General features: G+C 40.0%; 1 long non-coding RNA gene across 1 annotated transcript in view; it reads right to left on the bottom strand.

Annotated features, from left to right (window-relative positions):
• Positions 1-5,780: 5,780 nt before the first annotated feature.
• LOC103883358 overlaps positions 5,781-17,699 on the bottom strand; it is a 41,371-nt gene continuing 29,452 nt past the window's right edge. The window contains exon 4 of the long non-coding RNA XR_004183078.1: positions 5,781-6,140. This is a non-coding gene — a long non-coding RNA (uncharacterized LOC103883358). The remainder of the gene's footprint in view (positions 6,141-17,699) is intronic.

Raw genomic sequence — 17,699 nt, 5'->3', positions numbered from 1 at the left:
ATGCAATAGGGGAAAGCAAGGGAGATGGCCGAGGCCGAGGCCACCTCCCAGGACTCGGAGCCATCTGAAGGGACTCCCACCCGCCCACGATGGCTTAATGTGAGCACCCATGGGAATAATGACCGTAATGGACTAAATCCTTAAAACATGTGTAAACTTACAAATTCATACTGATACTACTTACAACAGTAAATTAATTTTAAAATTATGACTTATTGTAAGCCACCTTTGAAGGATGTAAAGGAATTAATTCAGTATTTTGAAAACTGGTAAATATAGGGCAAGGATCGAACAGTGGCCCTGCCTTTCCTCTGTGATCCACAGCCTAGGAACAATCCATGCGGTCCATGGAGGGAACTGAAGCATTCCAGTTAACCAGTGAGGAGGGACTGCGGAGTGGAGCGTTTCTGCTGTTCGATCCCTAATAAATGAGTGAACCTAACAGTGTGAATGCCACACTCGTGGAGACAATCACACATTTTGTGCCACAAAGGAAGTCATCTTGCCAGGAAAAATCCCAAACCTGAATCTCACCAAACCTTCCAATGTGACTGCCCGTCCACAGGAAATCCAGGGGACAGAGTGCTCACCACGACACGGTGTTGTACAGGCCTCCAGCAAGCCCCAGACTGTGGGGACTCTGCCGGACAAGTGGCCCAGTTTCTTCATAAATCACAGCAAGGAGAAAAGGGAGAGAGGCAGAGAGGGAACCTGTAGATTACAAGAGACTTGGGAGTCATATGGACCAATGACAAGGCCTTGCTCTTATGTAGACCTGATTTAGACTAACAATTTGTGGAGAAAATTGGGAGAAGACTGAATCCTATCTGGATAGCTGATAATATAAAGGAATCATTGCTGTTTTGTTTGAATGTGATAGTGTGATTTTTTAATAATGTAATTTTTTTAAAAAAAGAATCTTTATCTTTTAGAGCTATGTCCTCATTTATTTATAGATGAAATAATATATGTCTGAAAGCTGCTTTAAAATAATCTTGGAGTAGGGGTGGTAACATTGAAAGAAAATTGACTGTTGACCAATAAAAAACAAAAGATCCTAAAGGCATCCCAAATTTGTCTCACCCACACCTAAGCTCTGACCTTCCTTGTCTCCTTACTCATTCAGTGACAGGCCTCAGGGACTATGCAATACCCAAGTCATTTCTGATCCTCTTTTCTTCTTCACTCTGCTTCTAATTTCTAAATCCTGATGATTCATTTTGCCATTTAAAATTTTCTCTAATTAATTTTTGTTAGCATACTGCCCTCCCTTAGGATCCTGGCTCAAAAAACCATCATCATTCACCTGAATCCAATGCACCCCTAGCAGCGCTTCACCTCCAACCTTCTCCTCCTCCAGTCACCCTCACACTGGAGGCAGATCCTCTCATGCTCCTTCTGTATTCAAAATACACAAGCATCCTCCAGCCCAGTCCACTGCTCTTAAGATAAAATCCGACATACTAACTGGGTTTTGCCTCGCTCCAACTTCACATCTCTGCAGAATTCTCCTTGGGATCTCCAAGTCGATTCAGTACAATCATTCTTCAGCTACCATATTCCCTCTCTTCAGATCTGGGCTGGCATGCCCAGTGACTGTCCTCTTCCCACTCCCATTTTCTGTGATTTATTCTTATTCCTATTTCAGGAAGCTGTCCCTGACCTCCCAGGACCTGGTCATATGCCACTCCTAGTGCACACATAGCTTTTTATTCTTACTGTAGTTTGTAAGAACACCATTCTGCATGCTCCAAGGATATGGCAGATGCATAGCAGTACTCGATATCATTTAGCTGATGAAGTGAAAAAATCTCAAGATTTGTTCCAGAGGGAAGAAAGGAGGAAACAAGGAAAGAAGGAAGGAAGGAAGGAAAGAAAGAAAGGGGGAGGGAGGGAGGGAAGGAGGGAAGAAGGGAGGAGGGGAAGGAAGGAAAAAGAGAAGGAAGGAAGGAAAGAAGAAAGGAAGGAAGGAAAGAAAGGGGAGGGAGGGAGACAGGAAAGGAAGGAGGGAAGGAGGGAGAGAAGGAAGGAAGAAAGGAAGGAAGGAAGGAAGGAAAGGGGAGGGAGGGAGGGAGGCAGGGAAGGAAGGAAGGTAGAAAGAGAAGGAAGGAAGGAGGGAAAGAAAGCAGGAAGGAAATAAAGGGGAGGGAGGCAGGGAAGGAAGGAAAGAAGAAAAGAAGGAAGGAAAGAAGAAACAAAGGAAGGAAAGAAAGGGGAGGGAGGGAGGCAGGGAAGGAAAGAGGGAAGGAGAGAGGGAGGGAGGGAGTGAGGGAAGAAGGGAGGGAGGGAGGAGGGGAAGGAAGAAAGAGAAGGAAGGAAGGAGGGTAGGAAGGAAAGAAGGAAGGAAGGAAGGATAGAAGGAAGGAAGAAAGAGGAAGGAAGGAAGGAAGGAAGGAAGGAAGGAACAAAGGAACAAAGGAACAAAGGAAGGAAGGAAGGGAGGGAGGGAGGAAGGGAGAGAGGGAAAGGAAGGAAGAAAACGAGAATTCAATCATCTGGGACAAATACTGGTATAGTAAATTCTGTTTATACTAAAAATCAACATAATGCTGAACTACAAATCCTTCAGTAAGTAAATTTACAAATAAATTATGTGTAATTTGCATTAAAGAGATTTGCTGTATAATCATGGGAATATTCTTAAAGTGTATCTAAGCCCTAAATTCATTATTTCTGGATTATCTTTAAATGAAGAGGCCCTCAAAAATTTAGAAATAAAACCCTGTAATAATAGCTGCACCAAATTGGCATCTAAATCTTCCATCAGAGCAGTTTTTCTAATATGTGATTGTCTATTTCACTTGTATTTGGACAGTATATGCTCTTTATCCTAATGGTGGCTACCAGAAGCAAATGTTTTTCACATCTTAAAAAAAATAGTCTAGACTGAAAACAAACTTAAAAACTCATTTTCCTTTTTTCTTTAAATGAGCTCAGTGGTAACAATCTGGCTTTTATGTCTGAACTTACTGTGTTTGGAATGCCTGCCTAGAGAAAGACCAGCAGTGCAGCCTTCATTTTAATCACCAAATACATCAATATTGGCAAAAGAAAGCTTTTAGACTGCTAAATTATTCTTCCTTGCATGGTCAACAGGAAGCTAGGGTTCTTTCTGGTGAGTCAAATGAATAGTATCACCATTATCATCCTCATTGATCCTCACCCACAATGTGGGCCGTGATGAAGCTGAGCTCGAGGAACAGCTAGCATTCAGTATTGGAAGAGCAGAGGACCTACAGCCAGAATCATTTCAGGATCTGAGACATGCTTGATAGGTGAAGCCTCAGACAAACGCTGGGGTCAGGAGAGGAGACGCCAGGAGATGAGTGGGTTGAATGTAGAGCTGGAGTCATGGTGTGAAGATGGTCAGAGGATATGTGTGTGTCTGTATGTACGTGAGAGACAGTATGCGTTCGTCTTAGGAAGCGTGTGTTCCTTTGCCTTCTGTGTGATCTTACCTGGCTCTGTGATGTTCCTACAAAGCCTTTCCCAGGGACTACATTTGTCTCACACCTCACAGGCTGCAAGGCCTTATCCCCGGTGAAATATAATTTGACACTATATAGACTTAAAAAGAGTGATGACTGTTAGCACCATTTTTACAGATGAGAAAACTAAGAAATAGGGGACGATATTAATAAAAGTGATCTATTCATTTGAAGATATTCATAGTCAAGACTGGAGCCCAGGGATTTAGGCATCTTGTCTGGAGCTTTTCTCCATTTTCCCTATAGCACTGTCCTCCATACAATGGTGTAAGGCTTAAGCACAACCAGAAAGACCCAGTGGTCATCTACAGGGTATGATTTTAGAGAAGTATAGGAAAGCCTCCAGAACCCATCTAGTAGCAGCTCCGATACTGAAGAAATGTCATATAAAGTGAAAAGAGAACCATTGGGTATAGTGGTTAAATATACCCACAATGTGTTCATTAGCCGGTTTTGTCTTCCTAGATTTGCAAAGGGAGAAGGTAGAAACTGCAAAATGCTCTTTCATCCTCCTCCTTTCCCAAAATGAGTAGCATAATCACAAGGAAGCCCCTGTACACAGAAATATTATGCCAGAATGCTCAGGACTCAGATATATGACTCTATGGATGGATGGATGGATGGATGGATGAACTTCACCTTGAATTGTAATAATCCCCATATGTCAAGGGCAGGGCCAGATGGAGATAATTGAATCATGGGGACAGTTTCCCCCATACTGTTCTCATGGTTGTGAGTAAGTCTCACAAGATCTGATGGTTTTATAAATGGGAATTCCTTTGCACAAGTTCTCTTGCCTGCCACCATGTAAGATGTGGCTTTGCTCTTCGTTTGCTTTCTGCCATGATTGTGAGGCCTCCCCAAGCATGTAGAACTGTGAGTCAATTAAACTTCTTTTCTTTATAAATTGCCCTGTCTCAGGTGTGTCTTTATTAGCAGCATGAGAACAGACTAATACAGATAGGTAGGTAGGTAGGTAGATAGATACACAGATAGATGATAGATAAATAGAAAACAGATAGATAGATGATAAATAATAGATGAATAGATAAGTTAATAGATTGGTAGAAAAATAGGTAGACAGGTGGTAGATGGATAGATAGATGATAGACAGTTTGATAATAGATAATGCATAGATTAGATAGATGATAGACAGATGGATGATAGATAAATAGATAATAGATGGATAGATAGATGATAAATAGATGATAAATAATAGATGATAGGTAGTTAATAGATTGATAGAAAAATAGGTAGACAGACTGATAGGTGATAGATGGATAGATAGATGTATAATAGATAATACATAGATTAGATAGATAGGTAGATAGATAGATAGACAGATAGACAGATAGATAGACAGACAGATATTGGTAAGGATTCAGCTGGTTCTGGGATGTAGGGTTCCGGACCAGCTGTTTGCTGCTAACCCAAAGGTCATGAGTAGGGCTATGTCTAAGCTAATAAGAGCTTGGGTATCTATGGATACAAGGGCCACATGAGGACACGAGCACCTGGGAACAGCTAAGAGAAGGCAGTGGATATTGAAAGGACTTTATCATATTTATGGAGAACTCTTTGCTGAAGTATGCTCTCAATTCTGTTCTTCCAGGAGTCTTCATTTTAAACAAGATTTCAAGGTAGTTGGGATGTTATTATTGTTCTACAAGTCAACAACTCTTGATGGGTTCATTTATGTTTTACCACAGAGATATCTGTGAAGCCCTATTAGGCTGCAGCTAAAAGACATTTTTCTTATTGTTTCTTCCCTCCATTCACTGAACTGACATATTGTGTTTTGTTCTGTATTATCTTTTGGTGCTTTATGGCAAAATGTCCACATTTCTCATGCAGCTACCTCAAGGTATTTCTTGTGAGAAAAAGACAAATATGACTCTTTTTATGAGAAGAGAAACAGTTTCCCCACTCTTTCCAATTCTGTATTCATTTCAATAAGCCTGGATCACTTGACAGAAGGGACTTCAAAGTTGATTGTGATGATGAATTACAAAACTAAATAAGAAGCTTGGAAGAATGGGGACAAATCTACACTTGGCCAGGCATGGTGGCTCATGCCTATAATCCCAGCACTTTGGGACACTGAGGTGGGCAGGCTCATTTGAGCCCAGGAGTTCAAGACCAGCCTGGGCAAAATGTCAAAACCCCATTGCTACCAAAAATACAAAAATTAGCTGGGTGTGGTGGCGTGCACCTGTAGTCTCAGTTACCTGGGGAGGCTGACATGGGAAGATCACCTGAGCCCAGGGAGGTAAAGGCTGCAGTGAGTCCTGATGGTGCCTCTGCACTCCATCCTGGGCAACAGAGTGAGACCCTGTCTCAACAAAACAAAACGAAACAAAACAAAAAGTCTATTCTCAAGAAGTTTGTAATGGCTGTGACCTGGTAGAAATGCATAGACTATCCATTTTCACAAAGACCATATCACCATATATTTTAGCAGGTATATTAGAGTTTAAGAAATAGCTAGAATTACATTATTTCAAAATTAATTTCAAAATTTACCTTTTTGAAATTTAGAGCCTTTGTCATAAAATCATTGCATTTTGAAGCTAAAAGAATCCCAGACATGTGATATAATTCACATAGTTGTCTCCATCAGTCCAACGGTGGATCATTTGAACAGCATTTTCCCTGTGTGTGATACAAGCAAAGTAATAAGCATGAGCCCTGCCCTGCAACTTGTACCCAAGGCTCAAGCTTAGGAAACCAAGGAGGGAGACCATAACGTGGTACCTGCGTGTAAATGGCATCCAGATTCAGAAAAGGGAGAAATCTGAGCTGGAGGGCTGCATGGAAGGGGTGGAATTTAACATTGGCTTTGAAAATCACGTAACATTTGAAAAGGTAGAACCAAATGTGAGGATTTGAGGCACTGGGGCCTCCGTGAGTGAGTCATGGAGGCAGGAATAAGCACAGTTCATGGCCAGGGGAGAATGTGGGGCAGCCACATAGGAGATGGAGCTGACTCTTGACTTCAGTTTTCTGATCCAGGAGTGTAATATACCTCAAGCAGTCAAAGACTGGAAAAATACTTGACTCCTTTAAGACAGAATCCAATGGGGAAAACACATCTATAAGCAGCTTATCGCATATAAGGTACACCCCAGTGGCTATGCATGGCTCCCTGATGTTGAGAGCGGTGCACGCGTGAGTTTTCTCCTGCTCTTTTCTTCTCTTCTGAGGCTGAAAGTTGCACACCCTCCGTGTGCTTCTCCTCAGCAAGTGCGCTCATTCATGCCAGCCTGGATATCTGAGAATGTCTTGATACACAACCATCCCTAGGGGTAACTGAAATTAACTGGGAATGTTGCTTTTAAAAGTCAGATAAGGAGTACAACAGTATAGGTCAGAAACTCTGGAGACATAGGGGCTACCTTCCCAAGGCCTGCTGTGCCTAGACATGGGACCGCTATTCTCAGAGAAGAAACCCTAAAATGACAGGAAAGAGGCTATTGTGTCTGCACCTCAAGTTCTCTATTCTTCTTTTCTTAGACTGGAAATCCCAGTTGCTTCTTTTTTCTTGACTGCTGTTATCTTCCCCATATTTCATCTCTCCCGAGATGTTTTATGCATTGTGGTAAACGTACATGGCTGCTGCACCTGCACGTTTGGCTCCTCCTTTCATCTATCCTTCACCAACCATTCAGGTCTCCGTCTAACGGTGGATTTGCCATTGATCCCTTGTGAAACATTGTATCTGTATATATTTATGTGTTCTATATTTTGAATTACAGAGTTAGGTGGATACCTTTAAAATTGCTATTTCTTCTTAGGGAAGCAATCTACTAACCTATAATTATTATTTTTTTATTTTTAAAATGCTTTCCCTCTTGTATTTTATCTGGTGGTAGTGTAGTTTACAGCTTCTCCAGTCATATATATTACTATGTTAATAGCATTGCCTAAGTAAAAACAAATCAGTATTTGTCTGATATCTTTTTAAATGTTTCATAAATTTCTCCAACTTTATTGAGGTATAATTGCCAAAAAATTTTGTTTATATGTAGTGTGCAACATATACCATGACGTTTTCCCATCCTTTGACTTTCAAGTTTTCTGTGTTCTTGTGATTTATGTCTTTTAACTGAAGAATTTTGGCCAGCATTCTGATCACTGATACGATTGAATTCATTTCTTCCATACTAATTTTTCTTTGTATTTGTGCCCTTTCCTGATTTTTTTCCATTTCCCTCCTGTTTTTTTTTTTTCCTTCCTATTTTGGAATAATTAAGGTTTGTTTCTCTTGTTTACATTCTTTTAATTCCATTTTCCCCTCTACTAGTTTGGCTGTTACTCTTTCTATATCTTTCCCTATCTGTAAGAATTTTAACATGTAGAGCTTTAAAAAATATAAAGGATGACCAATATGTTTACACCTTAGACACATTATAATGCTTTAACTCGGATCCCTCATTCCTAACTATCCTGACCATTGTATTTTTGTTTCTAACGTCCAAGGTTACATTTTTTTAAAATACACTTACTGGTTTTTTTTTATTTCTCTGTGGGCCATTTTCTTTCCCTACTATTATTTCACATCTCAACTCTGTCACTGTTTTATTTCTGAAGCACATCTTTTTGAACCCTGATATTCAATGTGTGGTCCGTATATTAGCACCGGTCTGTAAATTGTTACTTACTCTCCTAATCTGATACGCAGATTGATCCAAATGCAAATTAGCTACCTCATTAAGAACGCTTTATTGCCGGGGACATGTTTTTCACAGCAAGACTTTCTCAATGGAAGAGGCAGTCTGTTGATTTGCATTCCCTCAGGGTTTTGTTGTTGTTTTCAAATGTTTTTTATTTTGTCTTCATTCCAGAAAAATGGTTTTGTGGGCTAATAATCAGTTATGAAATCTTCCCTTTCTATTTGCTGGTTATGTTGTTGAGAAAGTAGCTCTTAAGCTAATCATCATTTCTTTGCAGATATTCTGTCTTTTTTCTTCTGAAAGGCAGAGACTGTTGGTCCACACTGTTCTCCATTTTCACTCTCATATTTCTAGATGTAGATTTCTTTTTATTTCTCCTGCATACGATTTACTGGGATTTCTGAATCTGAAGATTGGTTTTTGAACAATCATAGACAATTCCCTTTCATAATCTCTTCAAATAGTTTCTCTTTTCCATGTCCTGTGTTGTCTCTTTCTGACACTTCAAAGGGATTAATTTGAGACTTCTTACTTTATTCTCTCTGTTTCTTTACCTGTCTTAAACTTGGTAGTTCTCTATGCAGCAACAGGGTACTTTCTCCAGATCTATCTTCCAGGCCAACAACTCTCTTAATAGCATCATGGATAGAAAGAAGTATAGATAAAATAGAAAGATTGACAGAAATGATGATTAGATAGACAGACAGATGGATTCTTACAGGAAATATGAGGTCTCTGGATAAGAGAACAGTATTTATTACTCACAGAACATCTTGGCCCCAGATAGCCACCGGACTATATATGTTTTTTGCTTTAAATTGTACAGGTGAACATATGAGGGACATATGTTCACCTGTATAATTTTTGGACTCCTGTGGCTGTATTAAATTATCATCATTTCTTTAATGTGCTCATCTCTCTTGACTTCCTACTGTTTTCTCTAAATAGGAAGCCTCCATACCTCTCTTCATTTAGACAGAGACTTCTAGTCCGTTATATCTCATCTCACTTCAAGCACCACACCTCCTAGGAAGCCTTCTTTAAAATTCTTTGCTGCTTTAGCAAGCTGTACTTATCTCTCTCAAAGCATTCATCCCACAGTTTTTTAATAAACAGATTATTGTTTGTCTCTCTTATTTTACTTTCAAGCCCTTGGGGGCAAGATATCTTTTTTATTCTTATTTCACAATGCCTATCTGAAATCCTGGTACATAGTAATTTTCAGTGTTTTTCTACTACTCTAATCAAATAATCATTGCTCTCCAGTTTTCCATTTGTTATTATTTGGTAAGATTATATTAGACTCATAAAATGTTAGATGAAGATGGAACCCTAGGGGACATCTATTTTACATGATATAAAATTGCTATCAGTATTTTTTCTTTGTTTTGACTTTAAGGACTGACATCAGTTGGCAAACTCTTAGCCCCACCTTGTCTCACATCTCCTGGACCAGCATAAGTTTATGTGCCTAAAATCTCATTTCATGGGAGAAAGGAAAAGTGAGTATCTTGCAGCAAGAGTGTAAGGGGAGGACAATGTCACGGGGTATGCAAAACAGAGTTTGTAAATTTATCAGTACTTCTTCCCTCCCAGAAAAGGCTTAGTGTAGAGAAAAAAAATGTTACAGACATTTCTTTCTGTTTTCAAAATTTTCCCTAACATCCATTCCTGAGTTCCACCAGCTATGTCTAAGTTGACAGGGCAGCAGCTTCAGTTCATTTATTCAAGTGCACTGTGATTTGCATAGTTTCATAACCTGTTAGCATCTGCTCACTGATAATTCTGAGCTTGTGCTCTCCTGCTGGTTTTCTACTGCAGAGGTGGAAAAGTACTAGATGGCAATTTGTTTCTTTAATTTTCCTGTGCAAACAAAGTCAGGGAACAAAGAAAGATGCATGGTGACTGCAAAATATCATTATTATTTTATCAACAGTAATAATACAATCCTCCATGAGTACAGCTTCTTAGTAATAAACGCACATAAAAGCAAGGTAGCCAGGCAGTGCAAAAGACAAATTCCCATAATGCTACATGAATTATTTTGCATAGGGCCAACTGTAGCCTCCTGCTGCCTAATAGATAAATTGAAAATTTTGCAATTCTACATCTATCTCATCGACTTTCAGACTGTGCACTAGCTGTGCCAAATTGATTAATGTATATCCAGACTAATTATAAACATAAGTAGAATTCCTAGTACACCTGTGCTAAGATTTCAGGAGCTAGTACTTCAGTATATGATATTAGGGGCTACTGCCAGCAATTTCTTTGGAAGGAAAATCAGATCTCACTGGGAATCCAAAGGCACAGTTTATTTATTTATTTTTGAGGTGGAGTCTTGCTCTGTTGCCCAGGCTGGAGTGCAATGGTGTGATCTCCGTTCACCGCAACCTCTGCCTCCTGGGTTCAAGCAATTCTTCTGCCTCAGCCTCCCAAGTAACTAGGATTACAGGCACGTGCCACCATGCCCTGCTAATTTTTTGTATTTTTAGTAGAGATGGGGTTTCACCATGTTGGCCAGGCTGGTCTCGAACTCCTGATAAAGGTACAGTTTAAAAGCTACCTCTTTTGGAGTAATAAAAATGTATGGACTCAAATTTGTCAGAACCTTAAATTGGCAAAAGGTGAAGTATACTTCCCGAGGAAGAAACAGGCTAGAGAGTGCACAAGTAAATTTAATGCTTAAAGTAGAAAAAGGGTTAGAAATAATACAGGGGAAAAATTACACGTGTCTTTCCTTCCCGCTAACTGAAATTTAGCTTCTACTTCAATTATGCATTCAGGCAGCAGCCACAGTTGCATTAGCAATACCTGTGACTGTATCACCAGCAGAAATTATTACTTTCAATATTTTAACATCACATTCACAGTAGCTGCAAATATCTTGAAATGTTTACTCTCAGCACGACTTCGAAATTATAATTGTTATTATATCCACCACATTAAATAAAGAATCACATAACTGATTATATCAAATATTGGTTGCTTTTAAAGTTTTGCTTAAAAACTTCAATTTCTAGTCCTACAATTTCAATATAATTGATTGCCTTTGTCATCTCATGGCTTTTTCTTCTTCCTTTAGCATTTACAAACTTTATTTTGAGAAATGTCTATAAAGTTTGTCAGACTGCAAGGAAGTCCATATCTCATGAAAGATCAAGCTTTAAAGGTGGAAGAAGAAAGGAAAAGTCAGGGTTCTGTTAATAAAGTTACCAGTTTTGCTTCTAGCCAAAAAAGCATATGCTCCCTTATGAATACACTAATGGACAATTTAAAAATCAATGTCGGGGTAATGATGGTAAGCACAACTTCCAAACAGCATCCCTTCCAGATTGCCAGAAGATGCTCACGCACACCCCAAAGCTTAGGGGGCGGCTGGAGGCCTGAACCCCTGTCCTAGGTGAATTCGCCTTTTGCATGGTAACAAAAGAACGCCATTTACAAAGTAGGGAGAATTATTTTGATGGATATTAATTGAAACTTAATATCAAGCACAACAATTGAACAATTAATTGAAACAAGCACAACAATTAAGTGAGCAACAAAAGGATTAGGAAGTGAAACTTCCCTTTTGCTAATCACTTCCCTTTCCCTCTACAAAACAAACAAAAAAGGGTATGAAGGTGAAGAAACTATCCACTCCAATTACTTCAATTCATTTGGATGAACATTTTACTCTATGTACTTCTAGGGATTTGATTCTCTGATCTGGCCACACTCACTTGTAATCAAACCAACATAAAATTGACCATTTTGGCGTGATAATTTTGTGCTAGACACCCTGCTGAATGAATGAAAGAATATTACGAAGCACATACTACATGCCAGATACTTTCCCATACCAAAGATTGGCAAAGTTTTTTCTGTACAGGGCCAGATAATAAATATTTTCAGTTTTGCAGGCCACAAGGCAGTCTCCGTTGCAACTGACGGCAATACAAAAACGGTTATAGACAATACATACACAATGGGTGATTGCATTCCAATACAACTTTATTTGCAAAAACAGGCACTTGAGCGTATTTGGCCCATGGCCCGTAGTTTGCAAACTTTTGACCTAGATATTGCAGCACTGAACAAAAGGTCAAAAAGTCCCTATTTTGTGGAGCTTACATGCCAGGAGAGGAAGACGAACTGTGAGCAAAGTGAACATACTAATTCTATGCAGTATTTTAAGGTGTAAGTGCCCTGGTGAAGAATCCAGCAGGGACAAGGCAGGAGGGTCATGGGGGAACTCACGACCTTTGCTATGGTGACAGGAGGGGGCACCTTTGAGAAGCAAATATTTTATAAAATTTTTGGCAGAAATGAGCAAGCAAGCCATGGGCAAGAGTATTCTAGCTGCTTAGATCATTATATATGACCCTGAGGCAAAATGTAAGTGAATATTTTTGTCCCTTCCAAGTGAATATGAATTATTTCTAATCATCTTTGCTAATTAGAATGGGAAAACACATTTATCAAATCCATGGTTGCTTGCAATAGGCATGAGGCCATATTTATCTGCTCCAGCAGCTATACCATATCTGTCTGCAAACACAGCTATTATTTGTTCATCTGTGCTCATCAATGGTCTTTTTCCAGGATCTGTCCAGTTTTTGCAGGAGCCAAACTGATGAGTTAAATGGAGACATAACAGGGATCACCCTTCCTGTATTATTGTACTGGATCTTCAGTGGTGGCACAAGTCTTTTCTGTCTCTCCCGGGATACCATATTGTTTTCTATTTACTATTTTGGCAGAGGGGTGAGAGGGAATTTCAGAGGTTTCCACTTGGCCTTTCTCCATGATGACAGTTTTTATCGCACATTGTAGAAACCCAACAAAGGGGTTACTACAATTACTAACGATGTCAGTTCCAATTATGTACTTGTAGAAATGACCTGTGAGTAGATTCATGGACCTAGCAGACCACTGCAAGGTGGACTTTAGCCAAGATTTCCAATTTGGCCTAACTCTCATAGCCCTCTGTGCCTCACAGCTAGGCTGTGATGGATCTTTGGATTTTTATTCGGGTCAGTCAGTGTCAGTTCAGGCCCTTTATTCAGTAGTCTTTGCAATGGCTTGTTATTCTTTTTTCCTCAGTATAGAGAAGCCTAAGTAAATGGCTACAGGTCCCTTTGAGGAAGACTGAGGGGATTTTCATAGCATATGCCATGTTATGGTAGGGTCTTTCTTCCCAGGAATAATGCCAGTGGATTCTGAATTTGAAAATTTGGCTGAGGTCTGGCAACTGAGCAGGAACTTGGACTTGTTAACAGAGTGACTGTGCTTGACTTTTTGATACTCCGTTCTAATTTATTTTCCTAGTTATAGATGTTAAGCAGCTTTCTTCCTGGCTGCCTATTCATTCACCCGCTACAGACACTCTATTAACCATCTCCTCAAGTCCCTGTGGGTCACGCCCCCTTGGTCGAACCTCTAACCTTTCTGGTCATTGAAGCCTCCTGGCATCTAGTGGTGAAGCCCCAGAACCTGGCTTCTCCTAGCACAGAGCTCCAACATCCTCATGACGTTGTTGAGTGGACTCCTTTGACTGCCTCTCCAACCACCAGGAGAGCCACCACCAAACTTGTTACTGATGATGGGGCCCCTCTCCCAGCACATGCTTTATGGTCTTGGAAGAGTGAGACTTCTGCTCCTTCTCATGCCCTATGACCTTCTCTTGGGTCTTTTGGTCTGACATAACATACACATCTACAGTCTCTGCTTCCTTCAGGGTATCCTCTGACTTCTGACAGGGCAATTGGGGCATGTCCCCTCTGCTGAGTATTAGGCATGGCTTTTTTCAAGTTTCTAAGGGCCACTCCAGGAGCATGTTTACACCATTTCCTATAGTCATCGTTAGGGTATTAACCCTTTGCACTGAGAAAGTGCTCTGAAGTCGTTATATATTTTTGTTTATCCAGTCTTACATTCTGGCCTTGATCTAAAGTTCTCAAAATCTCATCCTAGGAGTGCTCCTCTGGTTCCTGCTCATACATACCAGCTAATTCATTCCACTCTTTGGATGTATAGAGTCCTTCCTCCCTGATCAGGGCCAGCATGTTCCCAGCTGGATTATATTAGCATTTCCTTCTTGGTATTGGCCTGGCAGGAAAGGTGACATGTCTGTCCAGACATACGTCCTTGTACTATGATCTCTGGTCTCAGTCCTTTTCTCACCTGAGCAGTGACCTCAGCCATGATTCATATGTCCCTGGAGCTCTGCAGCTCTAAAAATTAGGTCTTTCTACTTGTCTGAGCTATGCCATTCTCTTCCACCATAGGAGATATGAGCCTCCTTGTAAAATAGTACAGAGGCCCTCAGGCTTCCAGTCTTACGCATTAAAGACTCAACAGCCCTCAGTCTCTCATTATCCTTCTGCAGGGTCTTTTTTTAATGCTATAATTTTTCCTCAAAGTCCTGCTTTAGCTACCTCATAATTTTGATATGTTACATCTTCATTTTGTTTTCGTACAAAATATGTTTTAATTTTTCTGAGTATTCCCAGTTTTCCCCACATTTAGAATTACTTTAATTTCCAAATATTCAGGGACAATCATATCATTTTTGTTATTTATTTGTGGCTAATTTCATTGCAATTCAAGAATATACCCTGTATGATTTGAGTTTATTAAGGTTTTTAATACCTTAGTATATAATTATTCTTATTAAATCAATCATATTTACTTGAGAAGCATGTGTATTCTGCTGTTTTGGGGTGGAATGTTCTCTACATGTCAGCGAAGCCAACTTATTTTGTTTTTGCTTTCTGCTCCCACATCACATGTCTTTATTTTTTTTACAACTTTCATTTTAGGTTTGAGGGTACATGCACAGGTTTGTTCATGTGTAAATTATGTGTCACTAGGGTTTGGTGTACAAATGATTTTGTCACGCAGGTAGTGAGCATAGTAGACAACAGGTAGTTTTTGGACCTTCACCCTACTCCCACCTTACTCCCCCTCAAGTAGGCTTCTGTGTCTATTGGTCCCATCTTTGTGTCAACGTGTACTCAGTGTTTCACACCCATTTATAAGTGACAATACACGGTATTTGGTTTTCTGTTCCTGTATTCACATCTCACATCAGTTCTCACGTCAGTTAGAATGGCTATTACTAGAAAGTCAAAAAACAACAGATATTGGCGAGGTTGCAGAGAAAGGGAATGCTTATACACTGTTGATGGGAATGCAAGTTAGTTCAGCTGCTGTGGAAAGCAGTTTGGAGATTTCTCAAAGAACTTAAAACAGAACTGCCATTCGGCCCAGCAATTCCATTACTGGGTGTATACCCAAAGTAATATAAATTGTTCTACCAGGAGGACACATGTACCTGTGTGTTCATTGCAGCACTATTCACAATAGTAAAGACATGGACTCAACCTAGATGTCCATCCATGGAGGACTGGGTAAAGAAAATGTGGTACATATACTCCGTAGAATACTAGACTGTCATGAAAAAATGAAATCATGTCCTTTGCAGCCACATGGATGCAGCTTCTGTAGGGTCTTAACACCACTTAGCCATAACTAGTTGACTCTCATGTTTCTCTACATTGTTTCCCTGTTGTGCCTTTCTCTAGAGGTGGGAAACAAGGAACACATGATGGTTGTTACTTGGAGAAACCACTTAAATTTCTATTTCAAAGCATGTGTCCATTTTTGAGTGAGTTCCTAAAAATATCCTTTTCCCAGTCAAATAGAATTTGTAATAGCCCAAAATATACAAGCTTTAGAGAACCTGCAATATTTCTTAACCAACAAGTAAACTGCAGATATACACGCTCATGCACACATACGCACCCTTGGTAAGAAAGGATGGAGCTGTGTCTTGGGGTAAATTATACTATAAGGTGAAAATCCTTCTCTCTCACAGTTGGCAAATGATCATTCCAAAGACATGACATGGCAAATGGTTTCTCTTGCTAGTTACCAAACTGCATATGTAGAGCCATCTCTTCACTGTTCATTTTTCAAGGGGCACTGGGCTCCCTGGGCAACCTGCTCCCTTGCAATGATCTCGACTCTCTACTCTGGGAGTGGGTAGGTGACCCAAGACTGAGAGTCTATATTCAGCTGACTAGGTAAGTGTATCGAGTCCAGGTATACACAGCAGTCCCCACAGAAGGCACCTAAGGTCTAGATTTCAGGAAGACATATGGGAGCCTACTAGCATTCAAGTCAAAACCCTGCTAAGTCTAAAGAAATGATGTAGTTCAGATATGCTGTGCATCTGCCTAGTCTGTTAACAAGTTGATCCATTTATCCTGCTTCATAAGACCAGAGAAAAACTCAAAAGAAAAAAAAAAAAAAGAAATCCCCTACAAAACTTTTGGCAGATTTCCAGTTGCCCTTGGAAGCATCTTCACCCCAACAAGGAGCATTTTCTTCCATTAAACACACAGTCTACAGAGAATTAGGACATGTTCTTAAGCTATGACTTTTGGAGCATTTTAATTTCTTTTTCCTAGTTCAAAATTTTCCTGGAAAATAATGAAGTGAACTCAGACACCATAGGCTCTATAATCATGAGATTTTTGTGGAGAATCCTGGGGGCAATTTGGTTTAATGCATATTTATTTAAATGTCATAAAAGTCAACTCATCAAAGTTGTAGGACCACTTTCAAACTTGATGCCATATTTGAGGAAGACAGGAAATGTAGCAGAGTAAGCCTATGTCCTCTGGAAATCGGTTTTGTTGCCCGAATGCCAGGGGCTGGGTCTAGGTCATGTTGCTTGCTGCACAGAAAGCCAGTCATTGATATAATGAGTACTGCCATGGAAGAAAACTTTAATTGGGTGCTGTAGGTGAGGAGACGGCAGATCAGTCTTAAATCCACCCACCTGAGCAACTGAAATGATGGGTGTATATAGCAAGGAAGAAATGTAACCAAGTGTGGGAAAGCAGGAATAAGGGAGGGTTAAAGAAGAGGAGCTGGTCAACAGGAAGCAGGTAGTGGTTTAGACAACCACCACAGGTGATGAATCTGGTGTCTCATTGTCCGGATGCCATGATCTGGTAAGTTTCGCTCTTTGATACTGTCTGGGAGACCTGATCCTTTATTTTCTGAGAAAGGAACTCAGATAATACAAATGTAACATATTTAAGTTTTAAGACTGGGAAGGTCAATTTTTATGTTTATTTAAAGGAAACAATAAACATCAGTTCTATGGGACAATTGGGAGGCTTTTTTATATCTCAAAGAACTACAAACATGATAAGCACTTTATACTTGATTCTGAAATTTATTGCCATGTGTCTATGTTTCTTATTATAACATAGGATCAGGGTTCCAATGTTGAAATGGACAAAAGCTATCATCCCAAACTCCCCACTGGTTCTCCAAGCCATGCCCAAGCACATTACTCTCATCAATTTGGGGTATCTCTAAAGAGGGGTAGATCATTTTTCTCTCTCTCTAGTATTCAACACTCAACATGTATCCTCAAGTTTGCTGGTGGGTACAGGAAAGGACAGCTCTTCATCACAAAACACTGGTTACCCTTGGCTTCGCTGTGGCACATTGGAGAGGAGAACATTAGGGAATA

Source organism: Papio anubis, chromosome 4, assembly GCF_008728515.1.
Source record: "Papio anubis isolate 15944 chromosome 4, Panubis1.0, whole genome shotgun sequence".
Taxonomy (NCBI): Eukaryota; Metazoa; Chordata; class Mammalia; order Primates; family Cercopithecidae; genus Papio; species Papio anubis.
The sequence above is the reverse complement of the archived record's forward strand: the minus strand, read 5'-3'. Positions and strand labels throughout refer to the sequence as shown.